This window comes from Panthera onca, chromosome D3, assembly GCF_046562875.1.
Source record: "Panthera onca isolate mPanOnc1 chromosome D3, mPanOnc1 haplotype 2, whole genome shotgun sequence".
Taxonomy (NCBI): domain Eukaryota; kingdom Metazoa; phylum Chordata; class Mammalia; order Carnivora; family Felidae; genus Panthera; species Panthera onca.
In genome coordinates, this window is record NC_138350.1 from 12,847,862 (window position 1) to 12,873,227 (window position 25,366).

The 25,366-nt window shown below is 50.3% G+C and overlaps 1 protein-coding gene and 1 long non-coding RNA gene across 3 annotated transcripts in view; one reads left to right on the top strand and one right to left on the bottom strand.

The window, feature by feature from the left end:
• Nucleotides 1-25,366, bottom strand: part of NOS1 (nitric oxide synthase 1) — a 182,366-nt gene that overhangs the window by 119,612 nt on the left and 37,388 nt on the right. The gene's annotated exons all lie outside the window — the stretch shown is intronic.
• The window catches only part of LOC144613964 (uncharacterized), a 35,335-nt gene that overhangs the window by 5,878 nt on the left and 4,091 nt on the right, over nucleotides 1-25,366 (top strand). Inside the window, exon 3 of the long non-coding RNA XR_013551465.2 lies at nucleotides 5,876-5,950. This is a non-coding gene — a long non-coding RNA (uncharacterized LOC144613964). The remainder of the gene's footprint in view (nucleotides 1-5,875; nucleotides 5,951-25,366) is intronic.

A 25,366-nucleotide genomic window follows, 5' to 3' on the forward strand; every position in this document is an offset into this window, starting at 1 on the left:
ATTATAAATAATTCAGTTTCTCTAAATTTGAGATTCCTCTCCTGTAGTCCAGACCACAACACCTGGTCCTCTTTGTGTTGCCCTGTGGGAACTGGGGTTTGGGCTACTGACACAAATGGTGATACCCTGGTTACTACTATTGCTAGGAGTAATAAAATCCCATGTCTCTGACCCAGGAGTCTCATGTCTCCTGCCAGCATCCATAAAACCGTGGCAGTGTTGTGTGTTGGCTACTTCATGGCATAGAAAAGAAACTTAAGATACTGCCCTGGCCTTGAAAGGCTTACAGCTGGGTTGCCAAGGAGAAGCATAAAGACTCATCAAGAGCTTTAGCCATGCTGTAGGGCAGGAAGTGGGAGCTTTGGAGCCAAGTGAGAAGTATGGACAGAGGGGATAGCAGGGTGTTCAGAGAAAGCTGTGTCTGGGGGTCCACAGGGAAGGGTCTGGACGCTTTGGCCTTTCACTGGATGTGATGTCAATGCTCTTCTGGCCCTCCCACTGTCCCAGTGCTGATCAGTTTGCTCTGTATTCATTGTCCTCTGCCTCTGCGTCTCCATCTGATCCAGTGCTCCTTGGGGGCAGGGATCCTGTTTTCTTCATGTCTTGGGCCCCAGCGCTCCACCTAGTGTTTGGCACACAGTAGGTGTTTAATAGTATTTTGCTGACTCACAGGACTTTTAGATAATATTAATGATAATAACAAGAAGTATGATGGTGGTAAATACTTGGATAGACACATAGTAGCATGTGAGCACTCATAACATGGCGGGCACTTCCTACACCTTACCTCTTGCTCACTTGGTAAGTGGAGGAGCCAGGATTTGAACCCAGGAAGACTGGCTCCAGGGTCTGTGCAATGAGACCCCTACATGTTGGTTGCTGATACTGAGGAGGAAGTGGGTAAAGGAAGCAGCTCAGGGTACAGCAAGGTAGGGTAGCAAGTGACAAATAAGTAAGCATCACTTCTTGGAGATCGCCATGGTTACCATTTCTTGAGCACTTACTATGGGCCATGCTAATCCTTAATCTTCACAGCCACCTTGCAGCTGGGTATCATTGACCTTCTTTGGGGAGAAACAGAGGCACAGAGAGGTAGAATGACTTGCTCAAGGACACATAACAAAGTAGTGGCAGCTCCGGAATTTGAACCCAGATCTATTGGACTCCAAAGCCCACCAATCTTAAGGGGGGAATTTTGGTTGAAGTGAAGCCCTCAGGGCAAGGGGGGTCATTGGCTGAAGCTTGGGACAAGGCTGGGCTGACCCACACCTGGAGCCAAAAAGAAGACAGATAAACAAGATGAATGAGACAAACAGTGACCCTTCTTGAATTTTCTAGCCCAGAGTATCCACATTGCTATTTTCTAGCCCAGAGTATCCCATCAGCTGACATTATGAAAGAAAGAGAATGGGCATGGAACCAGACAAGACAGGGCCAAATCTAAGCTCTGCCTCTTGCTTGCTGTGCGACCTTGAGCAAGTTACCTAGCCTCTCTGAGCCCCAGTATCTACCTGTCTTTCAAAAGCTTTGAAAATCATATTAATAAATAGCTACAAGGCACCTGGCATGTAGTAGGCACCCAACCAACGTCCATTATTGATTCATTCAATAAACAATTACTGTAGCACCTTCCAGCAGTGCCCCACCTGTATCTTCTTGGCATCTACAATTCTCACACATACTGATCCAAACTCTAGCTTGAAGCACCTTTCCCCTTTTGCAGAAGAAATGTCGGGGAGGGGGGGTGATTAGCATACCCTCCCCGCCTCCCGCCCGCCTTAGAGTGCCTTCAACCACTGCCCAACAGGAGTTGGGACATAAGTCCCCTTGAGTAAGGTAACTCTGAGATGTGTGGTCTACACTGGTTCCTAAGCCTCCCCTGCGGGATTCAGCTCTGATTTCCCACCGTGGTAACTTGCATGATAACACATATTTTTCTGGGATCACCTCCCAAAGAAATCCCTTGCACTCCAACCCTAGTCTCAATCTCCCAACTAAAACTAAAAGAAGACATTGACTGAGCGACTATGTGCCACATTCCATCCTGTGCCTGGATTAATGATTAACCAGACAGACATTGTCCCTGCTGTCCATTTAGAATCTGTAGTTAGGCCAGGAGAGGAAACAGACAGTGAAGAATTAACTGTGGTCAGTATAGGAGTCTCTTACCCATCTCTCTTCACTTGCCCTTGGGGAATGGTAAGGTCTCTCTTTCTCTCTGTCTCTCTCTGTCTCTCTCTGTCTCTCTCTCTCAGAATACACCCAAGTTCTGTCCAGAATTGTAATTGTTTTTTCTTGACCACCCCATGAATAAGCATTTTGAAGCCAGAATCCACATCTTATTGTTCAATTTTTTTTCCCCTTGCAAAATCCCTGGCCCAGTGCTTAGCATGTGTTCATCTGATAAATATTCAGTGAGCACTAACTGTGTGTTCTAGGCTGTGGGGACATAAGAGTGAGAAAAGCAAAGTCAGTCTTGGCCCTCAAGAAGCTGATGCTCTGGTCTGGGAGACCGACCACAAAATAAGTAAAGACATAAACAACATACAAATCCACAAAGAAACAAGTAATACGATGTCAGACTGGGATAAATACTATGACAAAAACAGGGCAAGGGGCAGAGAGGGGACTGGGCCGGGGGTAATTGTAGGTAAGGTGGCAGAAAAGATCTCTTGGAGGATGTGCATACAGTTGGTGCTCATTAAAGGGCTGATGAATACAGGAAGTAAAACCTTTAGTTATGTAACCAATGAATAATAGCACCGAAGAGGATAGCATCTTCAGTGATGAGGGAGCATAAAGCAAGCTCAGGGCCAAAGAAGCATACTCGCCAGGCACACGCCACCCTCCCCCATCAAGGGGGATAGGTGTGTGACATCCCTCAGGCACTCCTGGCTGCCCCAAGAACAAAGGAAAGGGGAAAACAAATGGTTAACTGGTAAGAGATCACAGTCATTTGAGACACTGAGTCTCCATCAGTTTACAAATATCTTAGTAAATTAAAAAAAAAAAAAGCAATCTTATCAATAGCCTAATCTCCAGGAACTCTCTACTGTCTTAATGATAATACTTTGCTGGAGGGAAAAACAACCTTAGCTTGACAATAACTAGGCCTCCTGTGAGTCTTCTTTAGCATATGGAAATCCCTTTAAGAAACTTCCTCTTGGGGCGCCTGGGTGGCTCAGTCGATTGACTTCAGCTCAGGTCACGATCTCAGGCTCAGAACATGATCTCCCAGTTTGTGAGTTCGAGTCCCTAGTCAGGCTCTGTGCTGCCGGCCCAGAGCCTGGAGCTTGCTTCAAATTCTGTGTCTCCCTCTCTCTCTGCTCCTCCCCCACTCCCTCCCCCCCCTTTCAAAAATAAACAAACATTAAAAAAAATTTTTTTTAAAGAAACTTCCTCTTGACTTTACCTCCACCAGCTCCATACTATATAACAGGACACTTTTCACAATACATCAAAGTATTCTTTCTTGGCGGTTGGCTCCAGACCCCACCATCCCTCTGAAACCTCATCATTCAGTATATAAAAGAAGGCTTTTCCAAGCCCTTCAAGGACTGCTAACCCTGTCTGAGGTGATGCCACAAGAAAGGTATCCACGATTTTGTTCAGAAATCTGTTAGGTCCCCATGCACACAGTTCTTGGGCCAACGAACACCCTTGAGACGAAGGCAGCCATGATATTTGATCAATACTAGTAGGAGTCTTGCCAGAATCAATGAGGGGCCATCTGAGGTCTTGGGAAAATCCTCTGCCTCTGGAAAGCAAAGGTCTGTAGCAGATTCTGCAGTAAGTCTCCTGACCGAGAAGTGGCTGAGGCCAGTGACAGCTAACACTGACTGTCTGCTTGCTCTGCTCTATGTACCTTCCTAGATGCATTATAAGAGCCACGCCATTTAAGGCTCATAAAGACTCTGTTAGGAGGCTACTATTATGACCTTGTTTTCCAGGGGTGAGGAAAGGGAGGCTCAGAGAAGGCTAAGGAACTGCTCAAGGTCACACAATGACAAGGCAGGGTATCGTGGGCAATAATGGGAGGTGGTGGTGGGAGCTGGAAGGAGGCCTACCCAGCCTGGGACAAAGAAACTCCTATTCCGTGGGTGTAACTTCCAAGCCGAAGTCTGGCGAAGATTGGAGTTGGCCCAGGGAAGGGAGGAGGGGAGCAGGGGAAGGGGGAGGAACTCCAGAAACATGCAAAGACCCAGAAGTGATCGCACATTCTGGAACCCCTTGGAGGCTGCATTTTGTCCAATGCAGAATTAGCCCCTTGCCTAATTTTGTGTGGCTCAGGATTCAGCAGGAAGCAGGTCATGTGTCTGCAGCCAGAGTTCAATTCTGGGCTGCACCATACTTCCCGGAAATCTGTAAGCAGAGCGTGGGCACCTGCCAGATGATTCTGGGTGATCCCCTAGTCCTTCTTTGGGTGGCAAGGTTATCCTTGTGCCCTTCTCCCTCTGCCCAACAGAACAGAAGATCCTGGGGGCCAGTGACTGGGTCTCCATCATCTTGGGAGATAGAGGGATATTCATATTGGTTCATGGCATGGGCCTGGGGAGTCCACAGCTATGGGGGGTTAGAGGTGACTATAGCATCTGACAAGCTACTAGCATATCAGTAGCTGTAGCTGCTCACATCAAGTGCTCCTCATCACCTCACCAAGGCTGCAGCTGCCCCATCCAGGCCCATTGATGGGGCTCTAAGCTGCATTTATTTAGCAGCTTGATCAACTGCCACAGGTTTATAGTCTCAAAGGCTCCGAATGTGCCCCAACCCTCAGACTCTATCTTTCCTTCTGTATGACCGCTCTCCAGTCTGAGCTGCCATTTTCCTCATCTAGGGCATCCCATCTACGGCTTCCCTGCCCACTGTAGTCCAGTCTCCCCATGCAGATCAGAGACACCTTTCCAAAATGCAAATCTGACCATGCCACCTCCTGAGCTGGAAACACCTCAACATCTCCAATGCCCTCTGGGTAAAGCCCACATTCTTTAGCATTCCTTGGTTCATTTATTCTTCCAACTTGCAAATGTTGATTGAGCACCAATGAGTGATCCTTCTGAGGTTTGATGAAACATTAGCTTCTCAACTGACTTGGTTTTATTTTCTTTTTGGTAGCAGTGAGTCTTGTGAGGACATCTCTTGTTTTTATTTTTATTCATTCATTCATTCATTCATTCATTCATTCGTGTGGGCCCGGCCCTTGCATCCTTTCTTCTGGCAATTGTGCCTCAATTTTCTTTGGGGAGCTCCCCTCCCTCTTCAGATACAGTCCTGGAGTGTGGGTTCCTACCCCTGAGGGCGAGCTTTTCAGCTTTTTCTTGAAATCTTAGACTTACCTGAATCCCTCCAGTACATTCTTGGTTTTGCTAGAGTTTTGCCAGAGTCATTTGGTGCCTGAAACCAAAGAGACCCTAATGGATGGCGCTACCTCTTATGTTCCAACCTGAAAGTCTCATGGGCTGCTGTTGGCTCCTTCAGGTCTATTCACCCCACTTCAGCATCTCTGTTTGGTTCCCCTGTAGGCTGATCCAATCAGCAGAGCCCCTTGCCTCTAGCTTCTGGTTGGAATCAGCCAGTGGAAAGCATGGGCAGAACAGTGGGAGTTGGGAGGACAGTGAGGGTGGGTTTATTCCATTCTGGGTCCTTCCCTGTGGGCTGGGGGAACAGTGGCTATGTCCCTCTGTTAAAGGCAGCTCTTCCCACACAGCTCACTCTGCTGGCTGCTCCCTCCTCTTGCTCTGTGAGGATCCCCATGGTCCTGGTTCCTGTATGCGCCTTGTTGGTTTCTCTTGACCATGACCACACCTTCATAAACAGACTCTTCATTAGTCTCTCTTTGATTACACAGTTTGAGTGTGCATCCCTCTCTCGCCAGGGCCCTGACGGATACAGGAGGAGTGTCTGTCATGAGCTGTACCTGCCTAGGATCCAGAGGAGATCGGAAGGAGTGGTGAGTTTCCCAGGATCTTGGGAAGTGGGAAGAGAATGGAGGTCTGAGAGAAGACAAAGAGAAGTCTCACCAAGTACCTGCAAATAGGATTGCTAAGGAGAGCCCCAGCTAGAAAGAGCTCTGAGCTGTAGATTCTCCACTTCCTTGCTGTGTGCCTTTAGGAAAAACCACTGCCTGTCTCTGGGCCTTATCTTCTCATCTGTGAAATGGGAATGGTAATAGAGCCTGCCATATTAGTTGTGCCAGGGAGTCAATGACATCATGTTATTCATTCATTCATTCATTCATTCATCATTCATCCATTCATTCAACAAATATGTACTGGGCTGTACTATGTACCTGGCAATGTGCTAGGTGCTGGGGACACAGCAGGAAAGAGAACAGGTAACTGCTCTTATCCTCTGGGAACTGATAGCCTATGTGGGGAAAAGGACATAAACAAGGAGCCACACAAATACTCAACTAGCCCTTCCCTGAAGGGTCCCATTTGGACTGAAAAGTCCTCTGTGAAGAAATGGCTAATGTTTGAGCTGAGTCTTGGAAGATGAAGATCAGCCGGTTGGAAAGGTGATCCAAGTGTAGATAACAGAACAGGTCAGTGATGAGGGTGGTTGCTGGAGGGAGCACGAGTGACGGGGGAAGAAGAAGACGAAGTGCGAGAGGTCACAGGGACCAGGCTAATCCAGCTTTGCACGCCTCAGTGAGGGTTTGCGTTTTATTCTGAGTGTGGGGGGTGATATGGATGGTCTGATATATGGTTTGAAGCACTTCTGTGGCTGCTGTGTGAAGAACAGACTAGAGAAGCAATAGGAATGAAGTCAGGGAGACCAGAAGGGGACTGTTTCAGTCACCCAAGTGACACATGACGGGGGCTTAGATGGGGGAAGTGGCAGGGAACTGAGGCAGAGATGGCTGGCTGTCTATTTCCATAGTGTAACGTTGTGGCAGGGAAGGAGCTGCCCAGCCAGAGACCACGTTTCCCAGGGACCCTGCATCTAGATGGCGTCATGTGACTGGTTCTCACCAATGCAAGTGATGGCATCGCTTCTGGGCTCAAGTGGCTAGAAGCAGATGTGTCTTCCCTGCCTTCTCTTTTTCTGTCCATTGGTTGGAAGCAATGCCTTAAGGGTTGGTGGACTCACGAGATCGGAGCTCCCTGGGTCCCCGAATCATCATCTGGGTCCTTAATTAGACTTTACTTGATCTAAGAATACATTTCTATTCTATGGATTCCACTGCGAGCGTGGGGTCTATCTGTTAGAGCAGCTGGCACTACTTTAACTACCCAATGAACAGATCAGTTAGGAGAAAGAACCATCAGGACTTGGCAATGAATTGGCTGTTGTGGATGAGTGAGAAGGAGGTCAAGAACAACCTTGAAGTTTTAGCTTAAGCAACTACGGAGATGAAGTTGATATTTCCTGAGCTGGGAAGACGTGAAAGAGTCTTCTGTGTGTGTGTCGCGGGGGCAGGTAAAGAGCTACATTTAGAACACGGATGTTTGCAGTCTGGGAGACATTCAAGTGGCAATGTCAAGTAGAAAGATATAAAGATTCAAAAGAGGTCTGAGCTGGTGACGTAATTTACGGATTTGTCTTGTAGACAGAATCTGAAGTGCATAGTAGGTACTTAATAAACCCTCTCTGAATCAGAACGTGAATCATTTCTTCTTTATTTCTAGCTAGCGTTTGGAAGTCCATGGGCACAAATCACCCAAAAGTGATGAACACCCCTCCCCAACCTGAGAACGAGCCAAAGAACCATCCATTTCTTGCTCTGCTCTCATATGCCCATTGAAGAGGCTCTCTGAGCTCAGAGAAGTCTGAGAATCCAGCCATTCAAAGGCTGAATGAAGGTAATTCTGACGATGTTTGAAATTGCCTTCCTGACACATTGGGTAAAACACTCACTCATCTTTGATGCACTGAAAACCACTTGAATCTCTGCCTTTTATTCCCTCAAGTGGCTTCACCTAATAGGCTGGGTTTTGAAAACAGAGTGTGAAAGAGGCAAGTCTGGGCTTCACCTGCCTCTGGATAAGGCCACTTGTCTCTTTGCCCAGGCTAAATGTCTTTTACTCCATGGAGGCTTTGGAGGAGCCACGGTGGAGAGAAAGGGTTCTGGGCAGGCTTGGAGGCAATTTGACTAGGCAGAGACTCTTGGCAAAGCTGACACTTTCCCCCAATGCTCTCTACTCCCAGGATAGCAAACTTTGTCAAATGCCTGCAGGAACCAGCCAGTTAATGCATCATGACTCAGAAAAATGCATCATGTGGGAACCTTGAAGAATGGGAGAGTACAGGTCTTATTTAAGGGGTGGATACAACGTGGGTCCAGCCAATCATTTCTATGTGGAACATGCGTCCATCATCACTAGGTCTATCTGGCTTCCCAAGAGAAGCCTCAGATTCAGATTTTAGAAATCTACTGAGTTTTAAACGCTGGCAACGAATTACATCCAAAGAGTGATCCGTGGGCCAAAGAGCATGTGCCTTGTGCATATGATCCTTGGGCTTGGAACCAGCTTGAAAGCCTCAGGGAGTAAGAAATTTCCCAAAGGGGAAGAGATAGAATCATTTTGGAATTGTTACTGAACGAACACAAGTTCTTTGACTCAGCCACGTACATTGTGAACCATAATTTGTGTGTCAACTTTTTATCCCCTCATTGGTGAGGTAAACATTGAAAGCTTATCAACAGGTGAGGAAAGGAGTGAGGACTGAGAGTCAGCTAGACTTAGAGCATGAGGGCTGTGTCTTCTTCACTGCTGAATCCTCAGGCCTGAGAAGGCGCACAGAAATATTGTTGAATAAAGTAATGAATGAAAGGGACTGGGTGAATAAAAGAGTAATAACCACAGAAGCAAGTTTGCATGCTTCAGGGTGTGGGAACCCTTGGTGAGTGGCCAGGCTGTCTCCCAAGACCCCCATTTTACTTCTGCTACATGTAAATTATTCTTTTACAGAGGACACCTATAGGATGCTGGTGCAACCTACGATGGTCTCCATGGAGGTGAACATGAACTTAGCGCTAACAAGGCGTATGTAGCTGACCTTCTCTCCCAGCTAGAATTTTCCCAAGATTTTAAGCCACAATTCCAGACTTCTCTACAAACAAAGCTGTCACTGACACCCCCAGGAAACGGTGCCAACCACATTCCCATTTAATGAGCAGCTACTACATTCCAGACACTGTCCTAGGTGTTTATAATGGGTTTTAGTAGCCTTTTGTAATGTAGCCTTTTGTAATGTGTCCTGGCCATGGTGGTGAGTACAGGACTAAGGTGTAGCCAATCATAGTACCTCATTCCCTTCTTCCAAAGCGATTGGCCTGCAGAATGAGCATGTGACTAAGCAGGACCAATCAAGGGCTTTCCCTGGGACTGATACACTGTTACTAGGTGAAGGAAGCTCTCTCTCTCTGCTGAGGGTGGTTCTGTCCACACCATTTGGAAGAGGCTCATCTGTGGGAGGAGAGACTGAGGGTTCCATTTTAAGAGAAGAAGAGACAAGCAGAGAACAGAGGGAATGAGGGACATGATACATTCCCTTTTGTCTGTCTGGAGTTGGGTTTCTGTCACTTGCAACCAAAAGAATCCCGACCGGGGCACCTGGGTGGCTCAGTTGGTTAAGCATCCAACTCGGCTCAGGTCCTGATCTCACGATTCATGAATTCCAGCCCCACAGTGGGCTCTCTGCTGTCAGCACAGAGATCATCTTCAGATCATCTGCCTCCCCCCGCCTCTCTACCCCTCTCCCTCTCTCTCTCTCTCTCTCTCTCTCAAAAATAAATAAACTTAAAAAAAAGAATCCTGACTGATACAGCCCTTTATATACTTTGTCTCTCTCAACAACCCTATGAAAATGGTATTAATAACCCTCATTTTATAGATGAAATTGAGGCTCAGAGAGGTGAGAAGACTTGCCCAAAGCCACCCAGCCAGTAGGAGGCAGTTTTGATGACCCCCAACCTGTCCTGTTTCCACTGTGCTACTCGGCCCGTCCTGACGAATCAGCTTTCCGAGTTGGAGCTGACCTTATATTTTCTATTGTTAGTGCAAGCCCCTATGGGCATAAGTGTCTTCTACTAAGAAATCCATCATTTCAGGGTTAGAAGCAACTTCAGAAGTCAGCTGGGGCTCTCTGGAAAGAGCAGGGGACTGGGAGTGAGAAGGCTTCCAGGGCAAGTTCTGTTTCTTACTAGTTGGAAAAGTCACTTAACTTCTGTGAATCTGAATTTCCTCATCTGTGAGAAGGAGATTATATTCAGGATGCTAGTCAAGATACACGGGTGTTATGACAATTAAGAGACAAAGAATATGAAACTGTTTTAGAAATGTGAAGTCCTATACAAAGTAAGATACCAATGCTGTGGTTTAACCCTTGTGAGACTGAGTCCTATCTCATTCTGTGCTTCAATATCCCCCCACACAGAGGGCTCACTGCCTCTTAAGGCAGCTCTTTCTATCTTTGTTTCCATTCTTATTGTTATAAAAAAAAATTCTCTCCTATTCTAAGTTGAAATATTTCCTTCTTGAACTTGATTAATTTGTTTTTAAAAACTTGTTTTAACATTTATTTATTGTTGAGAGACAGAGACAGACAGAGCATGAGCAGGGGAGGGGCAGAGAGAGAGGGAGACACAGAATCTGAAGCAGGCTCCAGACTCTCAGCTGTCAGCACAGCTGACGTGGGGCTCGAACCCACGAACTGCGAGATCATGACCCGAGCCGAAGTCAGACGCTCAACCAACTGAGCCACCCAGGTACCCCTATTAATTTGTTTTATGGGTTTCATTCATTCATTCATTCATTTCCTTCCTTCCTTCCTCCCTCCCTTCCTTCCTTCCTTCCTTCCTGCCCTTCCATCCATCCATCTACTGTAATAATATTGAAGATGGAGAATTAAGAAGATACAACCCCACGTTTACACTAGCTTCACCCCATCTATCCAAGTCATTCTCCTCAGAGCAGTGAGAGTGATATTCTGACACAGAAACATAATCAATCCTGCCATGCTTTTACTCCAAGCCCATCAGTGGCCCTCTGTTGTCCTCAAGATAGAATGAACTGCAGATCCCTATCTGATCCCTGCCCACCTCTCTAGCCTTTCCTGTCCCCTTGTCCCCGCCATGACCCAGACTTTGGCCAAATAGAGAATAAAGTGACTGACAATTGCTAGTATAGGCCATTGTCTTCCACCCCTGGGCCTTTGCACAAACTCTTCTTTATGCCTGGAATATCTGCCTAACCTTTTTTCCCTGGCTAAACCCTACTTCTCCTTCAAATCTCAGCTAAGGTATCACTCCCTCCAGGAGACCTGTCTTACCTCCAGAGACTGGGGTGAGTGCCCCCTCTGTGTTTCTGAGTCTCCTGGGCTCACCTCCAACTCATCATAGACCACACTCCTCTTGGTTCCCTGGCTGCTTCTCTGTGTCTGTGTCATGTTCCTGACTGGCCGGCTCTCTAACGCCTAACAAAGTTGCAAATAAAGAGTTCTGAATGAATGCCATCTCTCCTTCACTTCTGACTCCTGTCCCCTGCCACGATCCATCAGGGCCCTGTAGTTGCAAAGAGAGTTACTGGTTCCCACAAGGTTGGGAGGGAGAAGCTGTGGGAGGTGCACCCTGTCCCCGTCCACCATGGCTCTGACCTACCACAGTGCTGGAAAGGCCATGGGGAATCCTCAAGTAAAGACCTTACATTAAGCATGTGACTTTTCCAGTGTCAGGGAAGCGTCCCATGGGACAAAAGACCCAGAAGGGGGTGTGCGTGTTCCACACTGTAGTACTCTGCAAGGGTCTCATTGTCCACAGCAATGCGATCAGGGGCCAGGTGAGACGCTGTCCCTCTGAGACCATGTGGCACAATGGTTACCTCCTCTGGCTGGGGTGTCTGGCTTCCTGGGTTTGAATCTTGCCCCCATCATTTACCTTCTATGTACCTCAGTTTCCCCTTCTGTAAAAATGATCTTGATGAGAAAAGACTTTTGGGGTCAGGATGGGCCTTCAGTGCCATGTTGCTGGTGAATTATTCATGATGGGGCCGGGGATGTAGCAAGAGCTTGATGAACCTCAGCTATTATCATTATTGTCCTTTAAACTTAAAGGGAAATTATCCTGCTTACCCAGAAGACCTGGCCTCTGGGCCCAGGTCCGAGCAAGTCCCTTCCCTTCTCTGGGCCTCCGCGGCTGTGCTCGGATTCTCCCGCCCCGGGGAAGGTGGGCTTTGCCAAGCAGCTGGGAAGCAGCTGTCGGACCGCCTGGCCCAGGCCTGCCCTTTCAGGGGGTGCTCAGAAGGCTGGCTGGGTGGAAAGCGGGGCTGATTCGCCCGCAGAAGCCCAGGGTGGCCTGTGTAAAGGGCCAGTAAAGGGGCCACGGGTTGGGTGACTGACCTTGCTGGTTTGCCCAGGATTATCCTGGTTTGGGCACAGAAAGTTCCACATCCTGGGAACCCCCTCAGTCCTGGGCAACCTGGGACCATCAGTCTCCACCGTAGCCCAGCAGATCCTAACACTTCCGTGCATAATGAGGCTGAGTAGGGAACAGATGTGGCTACTGGAGGCCCTGGGGGGGTGGGGGGTGGGCGGGTGGTCCTGCCCACCCGGCAAGGCTGGAGCTGGGGCAGAGGCACCGGGAGAGGCACAGGAAGGGCTGCCACTGTCTCTTTTTCTGCACCTCTTTCCCCCACAAGTCGGCTGTCTTGCGGAATGAAAGCTGACCTTTCCAGCCTCAAAGCCTTATTCAGGCCGCACCCACTGCCTGGACCTCCCCACCCTCCCTCCTTTCCTTGAAATTTTGGGAAGGGCGCGGGACCCAGCTCAGATATCAGCCCCTCTTTCCTGACCCGCCAGCTGGGTAACCCTTCTCTGCACGGCGCCCCTGGGACCCTGCAGAAAGCCCTCTGTCACAAGCCCTCAGGCAAGCTACTGAAATACCTTCATCTGTTTGCACAACAGACGGAATCAGAGAAGTGACCTCCTAGGGTCATCCGGATGATTCCGTGAGATAATGTTTCAAGTTCTTAGAACACTGCCTGCAACAGAGTCCGTGGTCGACAAATGCTAAGTGATCATAGTAAGGACAACAGTGACGATAGAAAACTACCAGGTGATGGAGACGAGAACGGCGCTCCTCTTGTGTTTCAGGTGTGTCCCCCCTCCCCCCTCAATCTTCTGGTCGCATTGCTCTTACCTACTTAAACCGGGTCCACATATGTATCCATCCCAGGCTGGCCTACAGCTCTCCATGCATGCATGATGTATGCATGTTGAACCACAGACTTTGAAGCCTGCTTTCAAAGGACTGGAAAGTTCCTTTGGCAAGAGAACAGTCAGAGCTAACATTTGTTGAGCATTTACCGTGTGCCTGGAAATGTTCTAAGCGCCCCGGACGCTGGTCTGGGGCAGTCTCTGTCTATCAAGTGTTCCCCACCTGCCAGGCAGAGTACAAAACACCCACAGCAGTGATTTTTGGCAGGGACAACATTGACCCTTCAGGGACATTTGGCAGGGTCTGGAGACAGTTTTGGTTGTCACAGGTCGGGGTGGGGTACCACGGCATCTAGTGGGTTGAGGTCAAGGATGGGCCAAGGATGGGCCAACGGTGGTCCTGGACACCCTACAAAGTGCAAGACAGCCCCTCACCACAAAAGTGATCCAGACCAGGGGATCAGTCAGCAGCATCAAGGTCGAGAGACCCTATTTTGTCCTTCCAATGGCCCTGTGTCATAGGAATCATGGAGGAGGAAACAGAGGCTCAGAGAGGTCCAGGTGAATGCCCAGTGGAACCAGAACATGATCAAAACCCAGTGAATCTGATGCTCAACCCTGTGTTCTTTTAAGCCCCTGCTCCGGACGAGCAGATTCCGAGGGGAGAGCAGAGGTGGCCGCCTTGGAGGGGGGATGAAGGCGGGTGCTTGGCAGGAGGGGGAGGACTCTCCTGATTAGCTGAGTACAGCCCTGTCTGAGGGTCACTGGAGGGTCGGGTCGGGGCAGAGTGGCTTGTCCAGAACCCAGAGCTGGCCTACGGGGAATTCTCCGGGCCAGCCAGTGCAGCCGCCAGATGGGAGGCAGAGTAGAATTTAATATCTGACCATCTGCAGCCAGCAGCCCCCGAACTCGGCAGGCAGCCCTCCCGGTGGATGAGAAGTCTTCCAGCAGCCCTGCACACTGGATTCCCTGCTGGTCCTGGAAGGCCTGACTGCTGAAGAGTGTCCCACGCCGTGGGCGCTCTCTCTCTCTCTCTCTCTCTCTCTCTCTCTCTCACACACACACATGCCCACACACCCAGCTTCCATCTCCTGAGTGCCAGGAGCTCTGATGAGCACTGAAAGTGTCCCTCTTTCTGCCCCATGCCTGCTCTCCTCTGTCACTGCTACTCCCTAGAGTACCGAGCTGTGATGGGCGGTCTCTTTGTCCCCTGTGCCAACACCAAAATTTCTGTGAGCGGAGACTTGATGCACCCAGGGCAGACATTCAGGACTGCAAGGTGACACCTGGGTCTCTCTTGGCTGTCCCCAGCCCACCGTTAGCCTTCAGAAAGGCCCCAGTCCCTTCTCCCTCCTGTGAGCTGCCAGCCCATGCTCTGCTCCTCCTTGATCCGCTTCCAGAGAAACACATCTAGCTTTATTCCTCGGGACCCGAGGGGGTCTTTAGGGCTGCAGAATCCCTCTACAGAAGCACATCTCTTAATAGCAACGGGGAGCTACCAGTAACTGAGGATTTCTATCAGGCACAGGCACTGCAATTCTTGTGTCACCTTCAAGGCCTCAGGACAGCTCTGTAGGTGCTGAGATGAGTCCCGTTTTCTGAAGCTCAAAGAGGTCAAGTCTTTCTCCCAAGGTCACAGAGCAAGTACACTATTTCAGGTTTCCTGGTAAGTTGCGAATGGCCACAGATCATCCCGAAGGGTCTGGGGTAGAGCTGGCATAGGGCAGGTACCCCGGATTAATCCATATCCCCGTGGGGTCTCAGGGAGCCCTCTCAAGGAGGCACAAGAGCTGCTTACCAGCCTGGCTACGCCTCAGGTGTCGTGGGCAGTCTGTTCCCTTGAGGTGGCTGAAGGACACGTGATTGCCAAGCAGGGAGTTCATGTCGCTGACGCCTTTGGCCAAAGCTCTCTATAGAATAGGCTTACAACCCACTTCATGTCAACTCTGTAGCTGAGAAAAGGTCCCAAGTCTGGAAGGTGCAGCTTCTGACCCTCACCCTGTTCAGAAATTACATTTTTCCTTGATTCTCTAATCGATTAGCCCAACGTGATTAAGGGCTGAGTCTGTGCCAGGCATGAGGGAAACAAGCACGGTGGTGACACAGCTCTGCCCGGCGTGTCCCCCCCCCCCCATGCCGAAAAGAGTCACCGTTTGCTAGACAGCTACTTTCTGCAGGGTGCCTTGCAGGCCCTCACAGTGGTCCTGTGAGGTTAGATTACCGCCTCTTCCGTTTTGCAATTCTGGAAACCGGGGCTTTGAGGCGTCCGTGGCTTGCTTAGGGTCCTACAGTCAGATAGTGCCGGAGGTGGGATGGCGAACCCGGCTGGCTGGGGTGTGGGTCCCCGTCCCTTCTGGGTATGAGCTCTGCCCACGTCTGGAAGGCTGCCCTGCCCTGGGCTTGCTGGGGTCAGGAATGAACAGGCCCTTTCCCTTTGCTTCCTTGGCTGGGCCACTGTGCTTTGCCATCTCTGGGGGTCCGAGGCAACCTCCTCCCAGTGGGACCAGTTTCACCCTCCCGAGGTTCACCTGAGCAGGCAGTGCCGGCCGGTTGCAATTCCTCAGGAACTTTCAGGCGTCCCATGAGATCAAGCCAGACAGGGCACGCCTTTTGCTCCTGCTGGCCCAGAAGACTTAAGTCCTCCCTAGTCAAGGAAATTGCATTACCGAATTACGGTTCGTTTGCAAGGTTCCCCTGACCAGCCAGGAGGCTGGCTTCCTGACCCCATTAGTCAGATATTCAACTTCCCAAGTTCAGGGAAGCCCAGACAGTCTGTGGCTGCATCCCAGAGGACACTGGCCTGACCTCTGTGGAGCAAAATGCCAATGACAAAAACACGGTTCAAATTCCAGCCGCTCTTCCTGATTTCGGGGCCAGTCACCTGACTCCTCTGACCCTCAACCTTCTCACCTATAAAACAGGGAGAGGAACAGCGTTTGGCAGACTTTCCCACCCCACCCTCGTAAATCGGGATTATATAGGATGCTGCCGGCAAAGCATTCAACCTGGTGCCTGGTGCGGGGGTGCAGGTGGCCCCCGCAGAGCCCCCAGTGATCCCTGCCTCCTGGTGGTCACACCCACATCCCTGTGAGGCCCGCGCCTTTCAGTGTGACTTGTTTCTAATGACACGGCTAAAATGACGGACGCTTCTTCTGAGATTAGGTTCCAAAAAGACAGAAGCTCCGTCTCCCTGCCTTCTCTTGCCCTTGCCTTAGGATTAATTAAGACGATGGCTGCAATGCAGCTGACCCAGTACTCGTGGGTCCCTGGGAGCCCTCGCCCTGGGGAAAGCTGTGAGCAGCCCCACGGAGAAGCCCACGGGGCGAGGACCCGAGGCCTGCCAAGAGCCTTGTGAGCGAGCCTGGATGTGGATTCCTCCCCGGTAGCGCCTTGAGATGACTTCTGGTCTGCTTTCTTTTCCTGGCCTTCGGAGGATCCACGGGGACTGTGGTGTTCAAGAGCTCTGTAAGCTCTGAAGCCCTCTGAGACGCTAGCTAGCAGGCCATCTGTTAACCATTACGCGGGCAACCGGCACGGCCTGAGTACTCTCTGTGCGCCAGGCACTGTGTGAAACCCACCGGTCCATCTGGGTTTTTGAAATCCCCATTTTCCAGATGTGAAAACTGAGGCAGGGAGCGGTTAAGACACCTGGACACAGTCACGCAGCTGCTACGTGTCTGAGGACTCAAGACAGAGTTGGCCTGGCCTCTGAGCCTTTGCTTCCCAACAGATAGGGTGGGCCTCCCAGGAAGTGGGCCCCAAGGAGCCCTTTGCTTGGTCCAGGAAGGACCCTTAGCCTGTGCCTGGGCTGGAAGAGGGCATCAGTGCTGTCGTCTTGCCCAGAGGGACATCCGAAGCTGAGACCTGTCCCAAGACATTAAGCGGTTTTGTGGCTTCTTCCTCTTAGGAACAGCCTGCAGTGGAGGCAGGGGAATGGCCGAGGTGGCCTGTATGAGCGCTGGCCGACCTGGACTCCTCCCACATCCTCCTGGATCGGAGCCCTGAGGCCCTGGCCACAGGCTTCTGGCTCTGGGTCCCTGAAGGCCCCTGATGGAGAACGGCCCCGCCTGTGGGATTGAGGGGCGAAGCACCCCACTATCAGCCCCGTTCCAGGGGAAATCTCAGCTGAGCCAGAGGTTCGTGGCTGCTGTGACCTCATCCCCCTGTGTGCGTCCCTGCTTCCCCATAATTTATGTCCACGTCCACATTAATTGATGGTGCCGAGGCCGTGAACTGAGCTGATTGTTTCCAAATATCGAATTGTGAGGGTTCTTGGCTGATTACAGGGCATCAGAGTGGGAAGCAGCAATGTTCTGTTGTGTGATAATTAATGAAGGACCCAGGAGACGCCATCTGCCCGGATGGGACTCAGAAGCCTCGGCATGGCGTGGTCACCCAGCAGCCTTGGACGCCCTCCAACCCCAGACCACAGGAACGGTGCATCTCTTGGACGCAGGGGGAGGTATTCCATCTCCCCAGGTTCAGGCGGTGATGATGTGGCAGAAAGAAGGAGCCTCATGGTGGACTTCCAGGCCACAGAGAAGCGAATGTTGCTAGACCATGATGATAACAATAATTACGACTACGATCATCGCAGTATAGACCATGTGCCGGGGACTGTGCTGGTGCTTTCCGTAGGTCTCATTCATTCATTCATTCATTATTTATTTATTTATTTAAATGTTTATTGGGGTGCCTGGGTGGCTCAGTCAGTTGGGCGTCCTACTTCAGCTCACATCATGATCTCGCGGGTCACGAGTTCGAGCCCCGCGTCGGGCTCTGTGCTGATGGCTCGGAGCCCACAGCCTGCTTCGGATTCTGTGTCTCCTCTCTCTGTCCCTCCCCTGCTCATGCTCTCTCTCTCTCTCTCTATCAGAAATAAATAAACATTTAAAAAATTTAAAAAAATAAATGCTTATTCATTTTTAGAGGGAGAGAGAGTGCGTGCGTGAGTTGAGGGTTGGGGCAGAGAAAAGGAGGAGACAGAGGATCCGAAGTGGACTCCGCACTGACAGCAGCGAGCCCAGTGTGGGGCTCGAACCCACGAACCGTGAGATCATGACCTGAGCTGAAGTCGGATGCTCAACCGACTGAGCCACCCAGTCTCCCCACCCCCCCAGCCCCCCGCCCCTCAGGTCTCTTTTAATTAACACCCTGCCCCTGCGAGGAAGGCTCCCTTACTTGCTCCCATTTCGCAGATGAGAAAACTGATACCCGGAGAGGTGACAGCGCGCAGCCAGGACGAGGTGGAGCTGGGTTTCCATTCTGCCTAGTCTGGCTCCAAAGCTCATGCTCTAAGCCACAACTCCCGACAGCCTTTCCAGGCAGCTGTGTGCCAGCCAGATGAGCTCATATCTCTAGTGGAAGCTCTGGGTTTTGGTTTTTTTTTTAAACTTCCTGCTCCTTTCCAGTTGTTCCAATCTCAGTTCCTGTCTAGATCAGCCCCTCCACACATTCCTTATCCAGTTATTCCAGGCTCTTCTCCCTTCCCTTCCTGACTTCTCACCTCCCCCCACTGCCTCACCCCCCAGGCAGGGGGACAGGGCGGGAAGCTGAGACATAGAATGAATTGAATCGTTTTGCATATATGATCGCACTTAATCTTTAAAAAATACTACTTGAGGGGCGCCTGGGTGGCTCAGTCGGTTGAGCGTCCGACTTCGGCTCAGGTCCCGATCTCGCGGTCCGTGAATTCGAGCCCCGCGTCAGGCTCTGGGCTGATGGCTCGGAGCCTGGAGCCTGCTTCCGATTCTGTGTCTCCCTCTCTCTCTGCCCCTCCTCCCCCGTTCATGCTCTGCCTCTCTCTGTCTCAAAAATAAATAAATGTTTTAAAAAAATTTAAAAAAAAATACTACTTGATAGTAGTATCAATGAGATGAGGAAATGAGGCTATGAGAGGCAGGTAACTTGCCCAAGGTCATGCAGGACATACGTGACGGAGCCAGGAGCAGTCTGAACTCAGTCTGCCCTTCGTCGTGACAAGGGGCCTCAGGACAATCCCTCTGTTACTGCTCTGCGTCTATTTCTAGTTGGGCATTTTTCACCAGGATGCACGAGATTATCCATTTGATCAGCTAATAATAGCTGGTAAATAGCTGGCCTGTGCACACAGCCCACTCTTCCCTTGCCCTGGGCAGACATTACTAGAGGATCACAGCACACTTCCCTGCTGAGCCTGTATCTGTGTTCAATGCGGTGATCTAGGCAGTCATTTCCAAACATTCTGAGATGGCATTTAGATAAAAATCAGGTGTTACTCCTGTCCCAGAGGGTCATCTTGAGGACAAGACGACATTTCTAAGCCCTTGGTCACAAATCCCACAGCCTCAGATGACTTCCCAAAGACATGAGGGAACCCCAAAAGGCCTCTAAGCCTGCTGAAAACAAACCCCACCCAAGGTTTGGCTGCCTCCCCAAAAGCACAATTATTTCTGGGAGGGACCCTTTCTGGCACCAATTTTCGTTTAGTACCGCTCAATTGCAATTCTTGGCTCTCACTCTTCTGAGACCTACAGAAGAGATAAGGCAATGCACCTTCACGGGCGAGCCTGATTTTAAGGCTGCAAAAACATTACCGCAGAGAAATAAAGTCCTGGTCACCACCAGGAGTGCCACTTCCCACCGGTGAGTTCACTGCATCAGGCACAGTGTGGCTGAAATGGGGCGATGGTGCACACAGCCCTCATGCACCCGTGGGAGACTCTAGGTCCTTCTCTTCCGCTCCTGAAAGTTTCTCTTACTGCCAGGGATATGTGTGTGGGGACCTCCTATAATGTGCTCTGATTTGTCTCGAGTCAGGTCTCTACACACTCGAGTGCCCTAGTGTCTCTAGGCTGGTCCTGACACACCATCGTCCCGCCCTGGGGGTGAGAACCACCACCCTAAGCCACGGGGCCGGAAACAACCTCTCTCATCCAGTGCCCGAGCCTTTTCCCCGATAGTTGGAGGCATCTCCTGGGTTTGCCTGACTGCCTGCATCCCACCCTTTTCTGGGTGGGATCTTCCTTCCCATCTTCCTTTGGGGAACAATTCCCCCCTTCCTCTCACTGCCATGTCGTTGGTTGAGGAGCCAGTGGCTCCGGCCAGGGCACTCAGAGGTACCACATATCTGCTACCTCCTGCCCATTACTCTCCAACCCCCTCTCAGCTACAATTATTTTAGAGGCCTTCTTATCCTGACTTATATGTTGTCTGCGTCCACTGCTAGAACATAAGCTCTAAAGAGTCCAAGAATGCTGTCCCTTTCGTGTAGTGATGGCTCCCCGGTTCTTAAGGCAGTGCCTAGAACATAGTAGGTGCCCGAGTGATAAGTGTGAAGGCCTGTCCAGTGGATAAATAGTGGCTCAACTCTGTCTGAAGTGATTAGGAAAGAGAGCCTCTTTTCCCACTGGAGCTGCTATTCTGGTAGAACAAAGGCCTGAGAATGAAGACAGCCGGAGGAGAGCAGATCTAAGTGAACGGAGAAAGATCCCCTGCTGACGAAGCCACCTGGATCCAACTGTGCCTGAAGCTGGCATTGGAAGCACAGCATTAGGTGGCTGCTTTTCTCACTCTACTAGGGGTAATTCATTGTGCTGGGTGATGTATTGGTAAACAAAATACCCATGGCCTCCGTTTTCATAGCTCAGAGGAGGAACTAGGCAGCATAGGTGCAAACAAATGAACAAAAGCTTTAACTGCAAGCCCCAATAAGGGCTACAAAGAAATGCCATAGGGTGTAGTGAATGAGAATGATCAGGGAGGCTTACTTCAGCTAGGTGTTCTGGAACATTTACTCTGACTTGAAATACAAACTTGAAGGCCAAGAATGAGTACCGTTGCCCCTCACGTGAAGTCGGGGCATTCCAGGCAGAGGAGAGAGCATGTGCAAAGGCCCTGAAGTTGTGTTTGAGGATGCCAGAATCCTGATGTGGACGGGTGAGGGTCCGCGTGTCTTGGGATGAGGCTGGACAGGTAGACATGAGCTCATCACTTAGACTACAACCTGGAGGTCAAGGTGAGACATGGAGATTCTCTCTGATGTGCATTGAGAAGCCACAGAAGGATCTGGAATGAGGGAATGATGGTCTCTCTGTCTCTAGACAGATCCCCCGTGGGACGCCCATTCCCAGCCTGGCCCCAAGGCACACTTAGTCATTTCCAGGCCTGGCCTTCCAGGCTCATTCTTTTACCTGCGTTTCTCTCTGTTTTTTAATCTCTTCATTACTTCCTAATTGTCCTGATTTCAGTTCTTTCTTGTTCTTGTCAAACACCAATTTAAAAAATGAGTCATCATGAACTTCATGCCAATCCTCGTTTATAATTAGGCCCATTTCCCCCAGCTCTCTCTCTCTCTCTTTTCTGCTTCGAAAAACCAGGGGAGAAAAAAATGATCCTTTTTTGACATCCTCACAGGTCCCTTCCATGGCCTACGTAAGCAGCCTTGTGCTTTGGCCACATAAAGGTCACACCTGGGGGTCCAGGAAGGCTCCAGGATGCCTCAAAAAACAGTCCGCTGGATTGCACCCTTGATGGCTCCTGGAGACGTCCATCAGGGAGCCCAACCTCCAGGCCCCTGGACTCAGCCTCCCAGACTGGCCAGCTGAGGCTGGACCACTGGGGACGTGAACCCAGTGCTCACCCCATGAGCAAAGCTGGTCTGACTTTGACCTACTGCCTGGGAAGTAATCCTAGGCGCTTTCAACATAGCAACTCCAAAAAACCAAACAGCAAGACTGACAGCTGTTTTAAGGGGGTTCACTTCACCTAGTCAGTTAGCAAACATTGATGGCATGTCTAGTGGGTCCCAGGGCTCCAACGGGAGGGAAGGCAGGATCATCCAGTGGTCAAGGGCAGGGTCTGGATTCAAGCTGGCTGAGGCTGCTTCTTATAGGCTGTGGGATCTGGGGCAAATGTCTTCACCTCTCTGAACCTCATCTGTAAAATGGCAGGAAAAGAAACACCTTCCTTACAGGGCCGTTTCGAGAATTGAAACAGATAATACAGAAACCTCTGTCGGGCCCAGAGCGATGAGCAGTAGGAGAGTCTTGAGGAGACACAACTAGTAGAGAGGAAGAGGCACGGGGAATTGTCGACGGGCACAGTAACCCGCACTTTCTGGAGAGAGTGTTGTGGAGCGAGAAATAAAAATACACTGTCCCACTATCAAGAAGGGGCCTATGGCACAAAGAGAACATTCTGTGTGCTTCCATCTTAGCAAGTTCAAGAGGAAGGACGCTGTTCCTTCCAGAATCGTAGTGACCTCTAGGGGTGGGTTATTGGTTACGAGAGCTCACGAGTGAGATTGCAAGGTGTGCCGGAAATGTTCTGCATCTTGATCCAGATATACACCTGGCAATGCAGGTGGATATCCTTGTAAAAATCCACCAAAACATTAAAAAAAAAAATGGGATGCCTGTGTGGCTCAGTCGGTTAAGCGTCCGACTTCGGCTCAGGTTGTGATCTCGCGGTTTGTGAGTTCGAACCCCGCGTCGGGCTCTGGGCTGACAGCTTGGAGCCTGGAGCCTGCTTCGGATTCTGTGTCTCCCTCTCTCTCGGCCCCTCCCCTGCTCATGCTCTCTCTCTCTCTCTGTCAAAAATAAATACAAAAACATTAAAAAAAATCCACCAAGCCTGTGCCTTTCAGATTAGTGCGCCATATTGGGTGTGGGCTATTCCTCCATTCAAAAGAGAGGGCGAGAAATAAATGGAGGGTCCGGGGGAGACCACAGGAAGGGCCAGGCCAGGAGAGAAAGGGGGAAAAGCTCAGGGACCTGGCTGAGCACCTTGAACCCCAACCATGCAAATATTCCCTCCTCTTACTGAAGCCACACCTCCGTGACGGGCTAGGTTCTCAAGGTGGTCCTTGGAGCAGCAGCATGGACGTCAAGTGGGAAGGTGTTAGAAATGTACATTTCCGAGCTGGCCCCAGACTTCCTGAATCAGGTGTCAGACCAGCCTACTCTATCCCGCGCCCCTTCCAAGGAAGCTTTGGCTTTGATGACCCCTAGTCATTCGAAAGAACTTCTTCCTTCGATTTTCACAGCTGCCCTGTCTCGGCCCCACTTCATCCTGTGGATGCCTCTTCTGTCTCATCCCATACAGTTTTCTCTGTTCCTTTTACCCCTCCCCACCGTTCTGGAGACTTCAGTCATCATCTACCTACTCCCTCTACCACCAACTCTGGAGGCTTCAGCAGTCAGGTACCCGCTATCCTGTCCCCAGACTCTCTCATCAGGTCACATCTCTGTCCTGAACTACCAGCAGGTTCCTCGACCCTTCTGCCTGGGCTGAGTCTCAGCTCCACCACATCCGAACCGGGGGTGGGGTGGGGGGAGCTTGGCACTCAGTTTTATCCCCTGGGGTGTCAGTTGCCTCCCGGTAAAGTGGAAATAATCATACGTAACTCATCAGTCTGCTCTGAGAAGTAATGGAAATAAAATATGGATCCAAATCTCAGCTGTGCCACACACTGGCTGTGTGACCCCCTACTGGACCATTCTGAGCCTGGGTTTCTTCATCTGTACAATGGGATGTGGAATGCATGCACTCAGTGGAGATGTTGGGAGCGCTTCTCAGGGCCCGGAAGGAGAAGACTGCTGGCTCCACCTCTTGATCTATGGCTTGGCCGAAGCCTGGGCTGTTGACTTAGTTGGGGTGGACTTGGCCTAACTTCAAAGGTGCTGGGGGGGTTGGGGGAGGAGGGAACCATTTCTGAGGGAAGGGCCGGCCTCAGACTCTCCCATTTATTTATTTTTTAATTTTTTTAAACGTTTATTTATTATTGAGAGACACAGAGAGACAGAGCGTGAGCAGGGGAGGGGCTGAGAGAGGGGGAGACACAGAATCCGAAGCAGGCTCCAGGCTCGGAGCTGTCAGCACAGAGCCCGACACGGGTTTGACTCACAAACCTCGAGATCACGACCTGAGCCGAAGTCGGATGCTTAGCACCGACTGAGCCACCCAGGTGCCCCTCAGACTGCCCCTCATTTAAAAACAAAAGCCCTTCCACAGCTTCAGGGGCTTTAGTGTAATAATTCCTCTTCCCTTTTCTCCAAACCTGGAAGTGCTTTAGTTCGAGCAGAAAAACAGGCCCTGGGCCATGATTAAACATCTACGGTACACTCAGTTATGTGAGCAATTTAGATTTAATAAGAGGGTTCCTGAGTTGTGTAATAAAATACAATGAGTGGGTTATCAGGTGAGGTCTGATCTCTATTTAATTAGATGCCAGCTTCCTGTGGCTTTGGGGGACAGCAAAGGAATTCTGGGCTTGGCTGATGGCTTTTGGAGCTGGGTCTATGTTCCTCTTTAGGATATCTGTTGAAGCTAGTAATGAAATATAAAATCCAGGGGGAAAGCCTTTATTGGTGCCGTAAACTAAGGAAGCTTGGCATCCACGTTGCCCAAAACTTCAGATAAGTTATGCAAGATAGAGTATAGATGGGATTAGATGGGAGGGAGGTCGAAACAGATCCGTGGAAGTTCATGTGAGAAAGAGTAAGTCACTGTCAAGTCAGCAGGAGAGGTCCCCGAGCATACCACTGTCAGGAATGGGGAGTAACAAGCAGCTCAATTAATCCAGCTGGTGCCTATGGGAAGGATGCAGTAGGGGCCGCCATGTTAGAGGGAACCCCATGGTGCTGCCATGGCCAACTGCCACGGCCGACTGCCACTGAGGAAAGACAGGCTTGGCGAGGGACTAAGGACACTACCTCAACTTCCCCCTGCTTCCACGATTACCAGAGAAAGGATACTATTTGACCTAAAGCTGAACTTCCTGATGAGGTTGCCCATGGCACAAGTCTCCAGCCCGCTCCCCCACGTGGCTGGAATCCCAAACGAGACATGTTTCACTGTAACAACTTCAATTTTCCCCTTCTGACTTCTACTGGGCCCCAAAGGATCAACAGGATGCCTAATCTTAGAAAAACGTGGTTCAGTTGCCTGCACTGTAGCAGCAGAAAGCTCCCGTAGAAAGAACGAGCAAATAGGAGATGGTGTATCGGAAAGAATGGTGTATCCTTATGTAATGGGAAGATCATAAAGGAATCAGGGTCAACTATCAAATTTCTAATCTGTGTTCTTGAGACAGCTCTAAGGAATGCCACCTCTAAGAAACCATAGGAAGCATTCACGAAAGAGGCATAGCTGAGATTAGGGAAGACTGAAGAGAGGCGAGCATGACTGCTGAATTAAAAGCTACAGTGGAAACAGGAAACGGAAGATT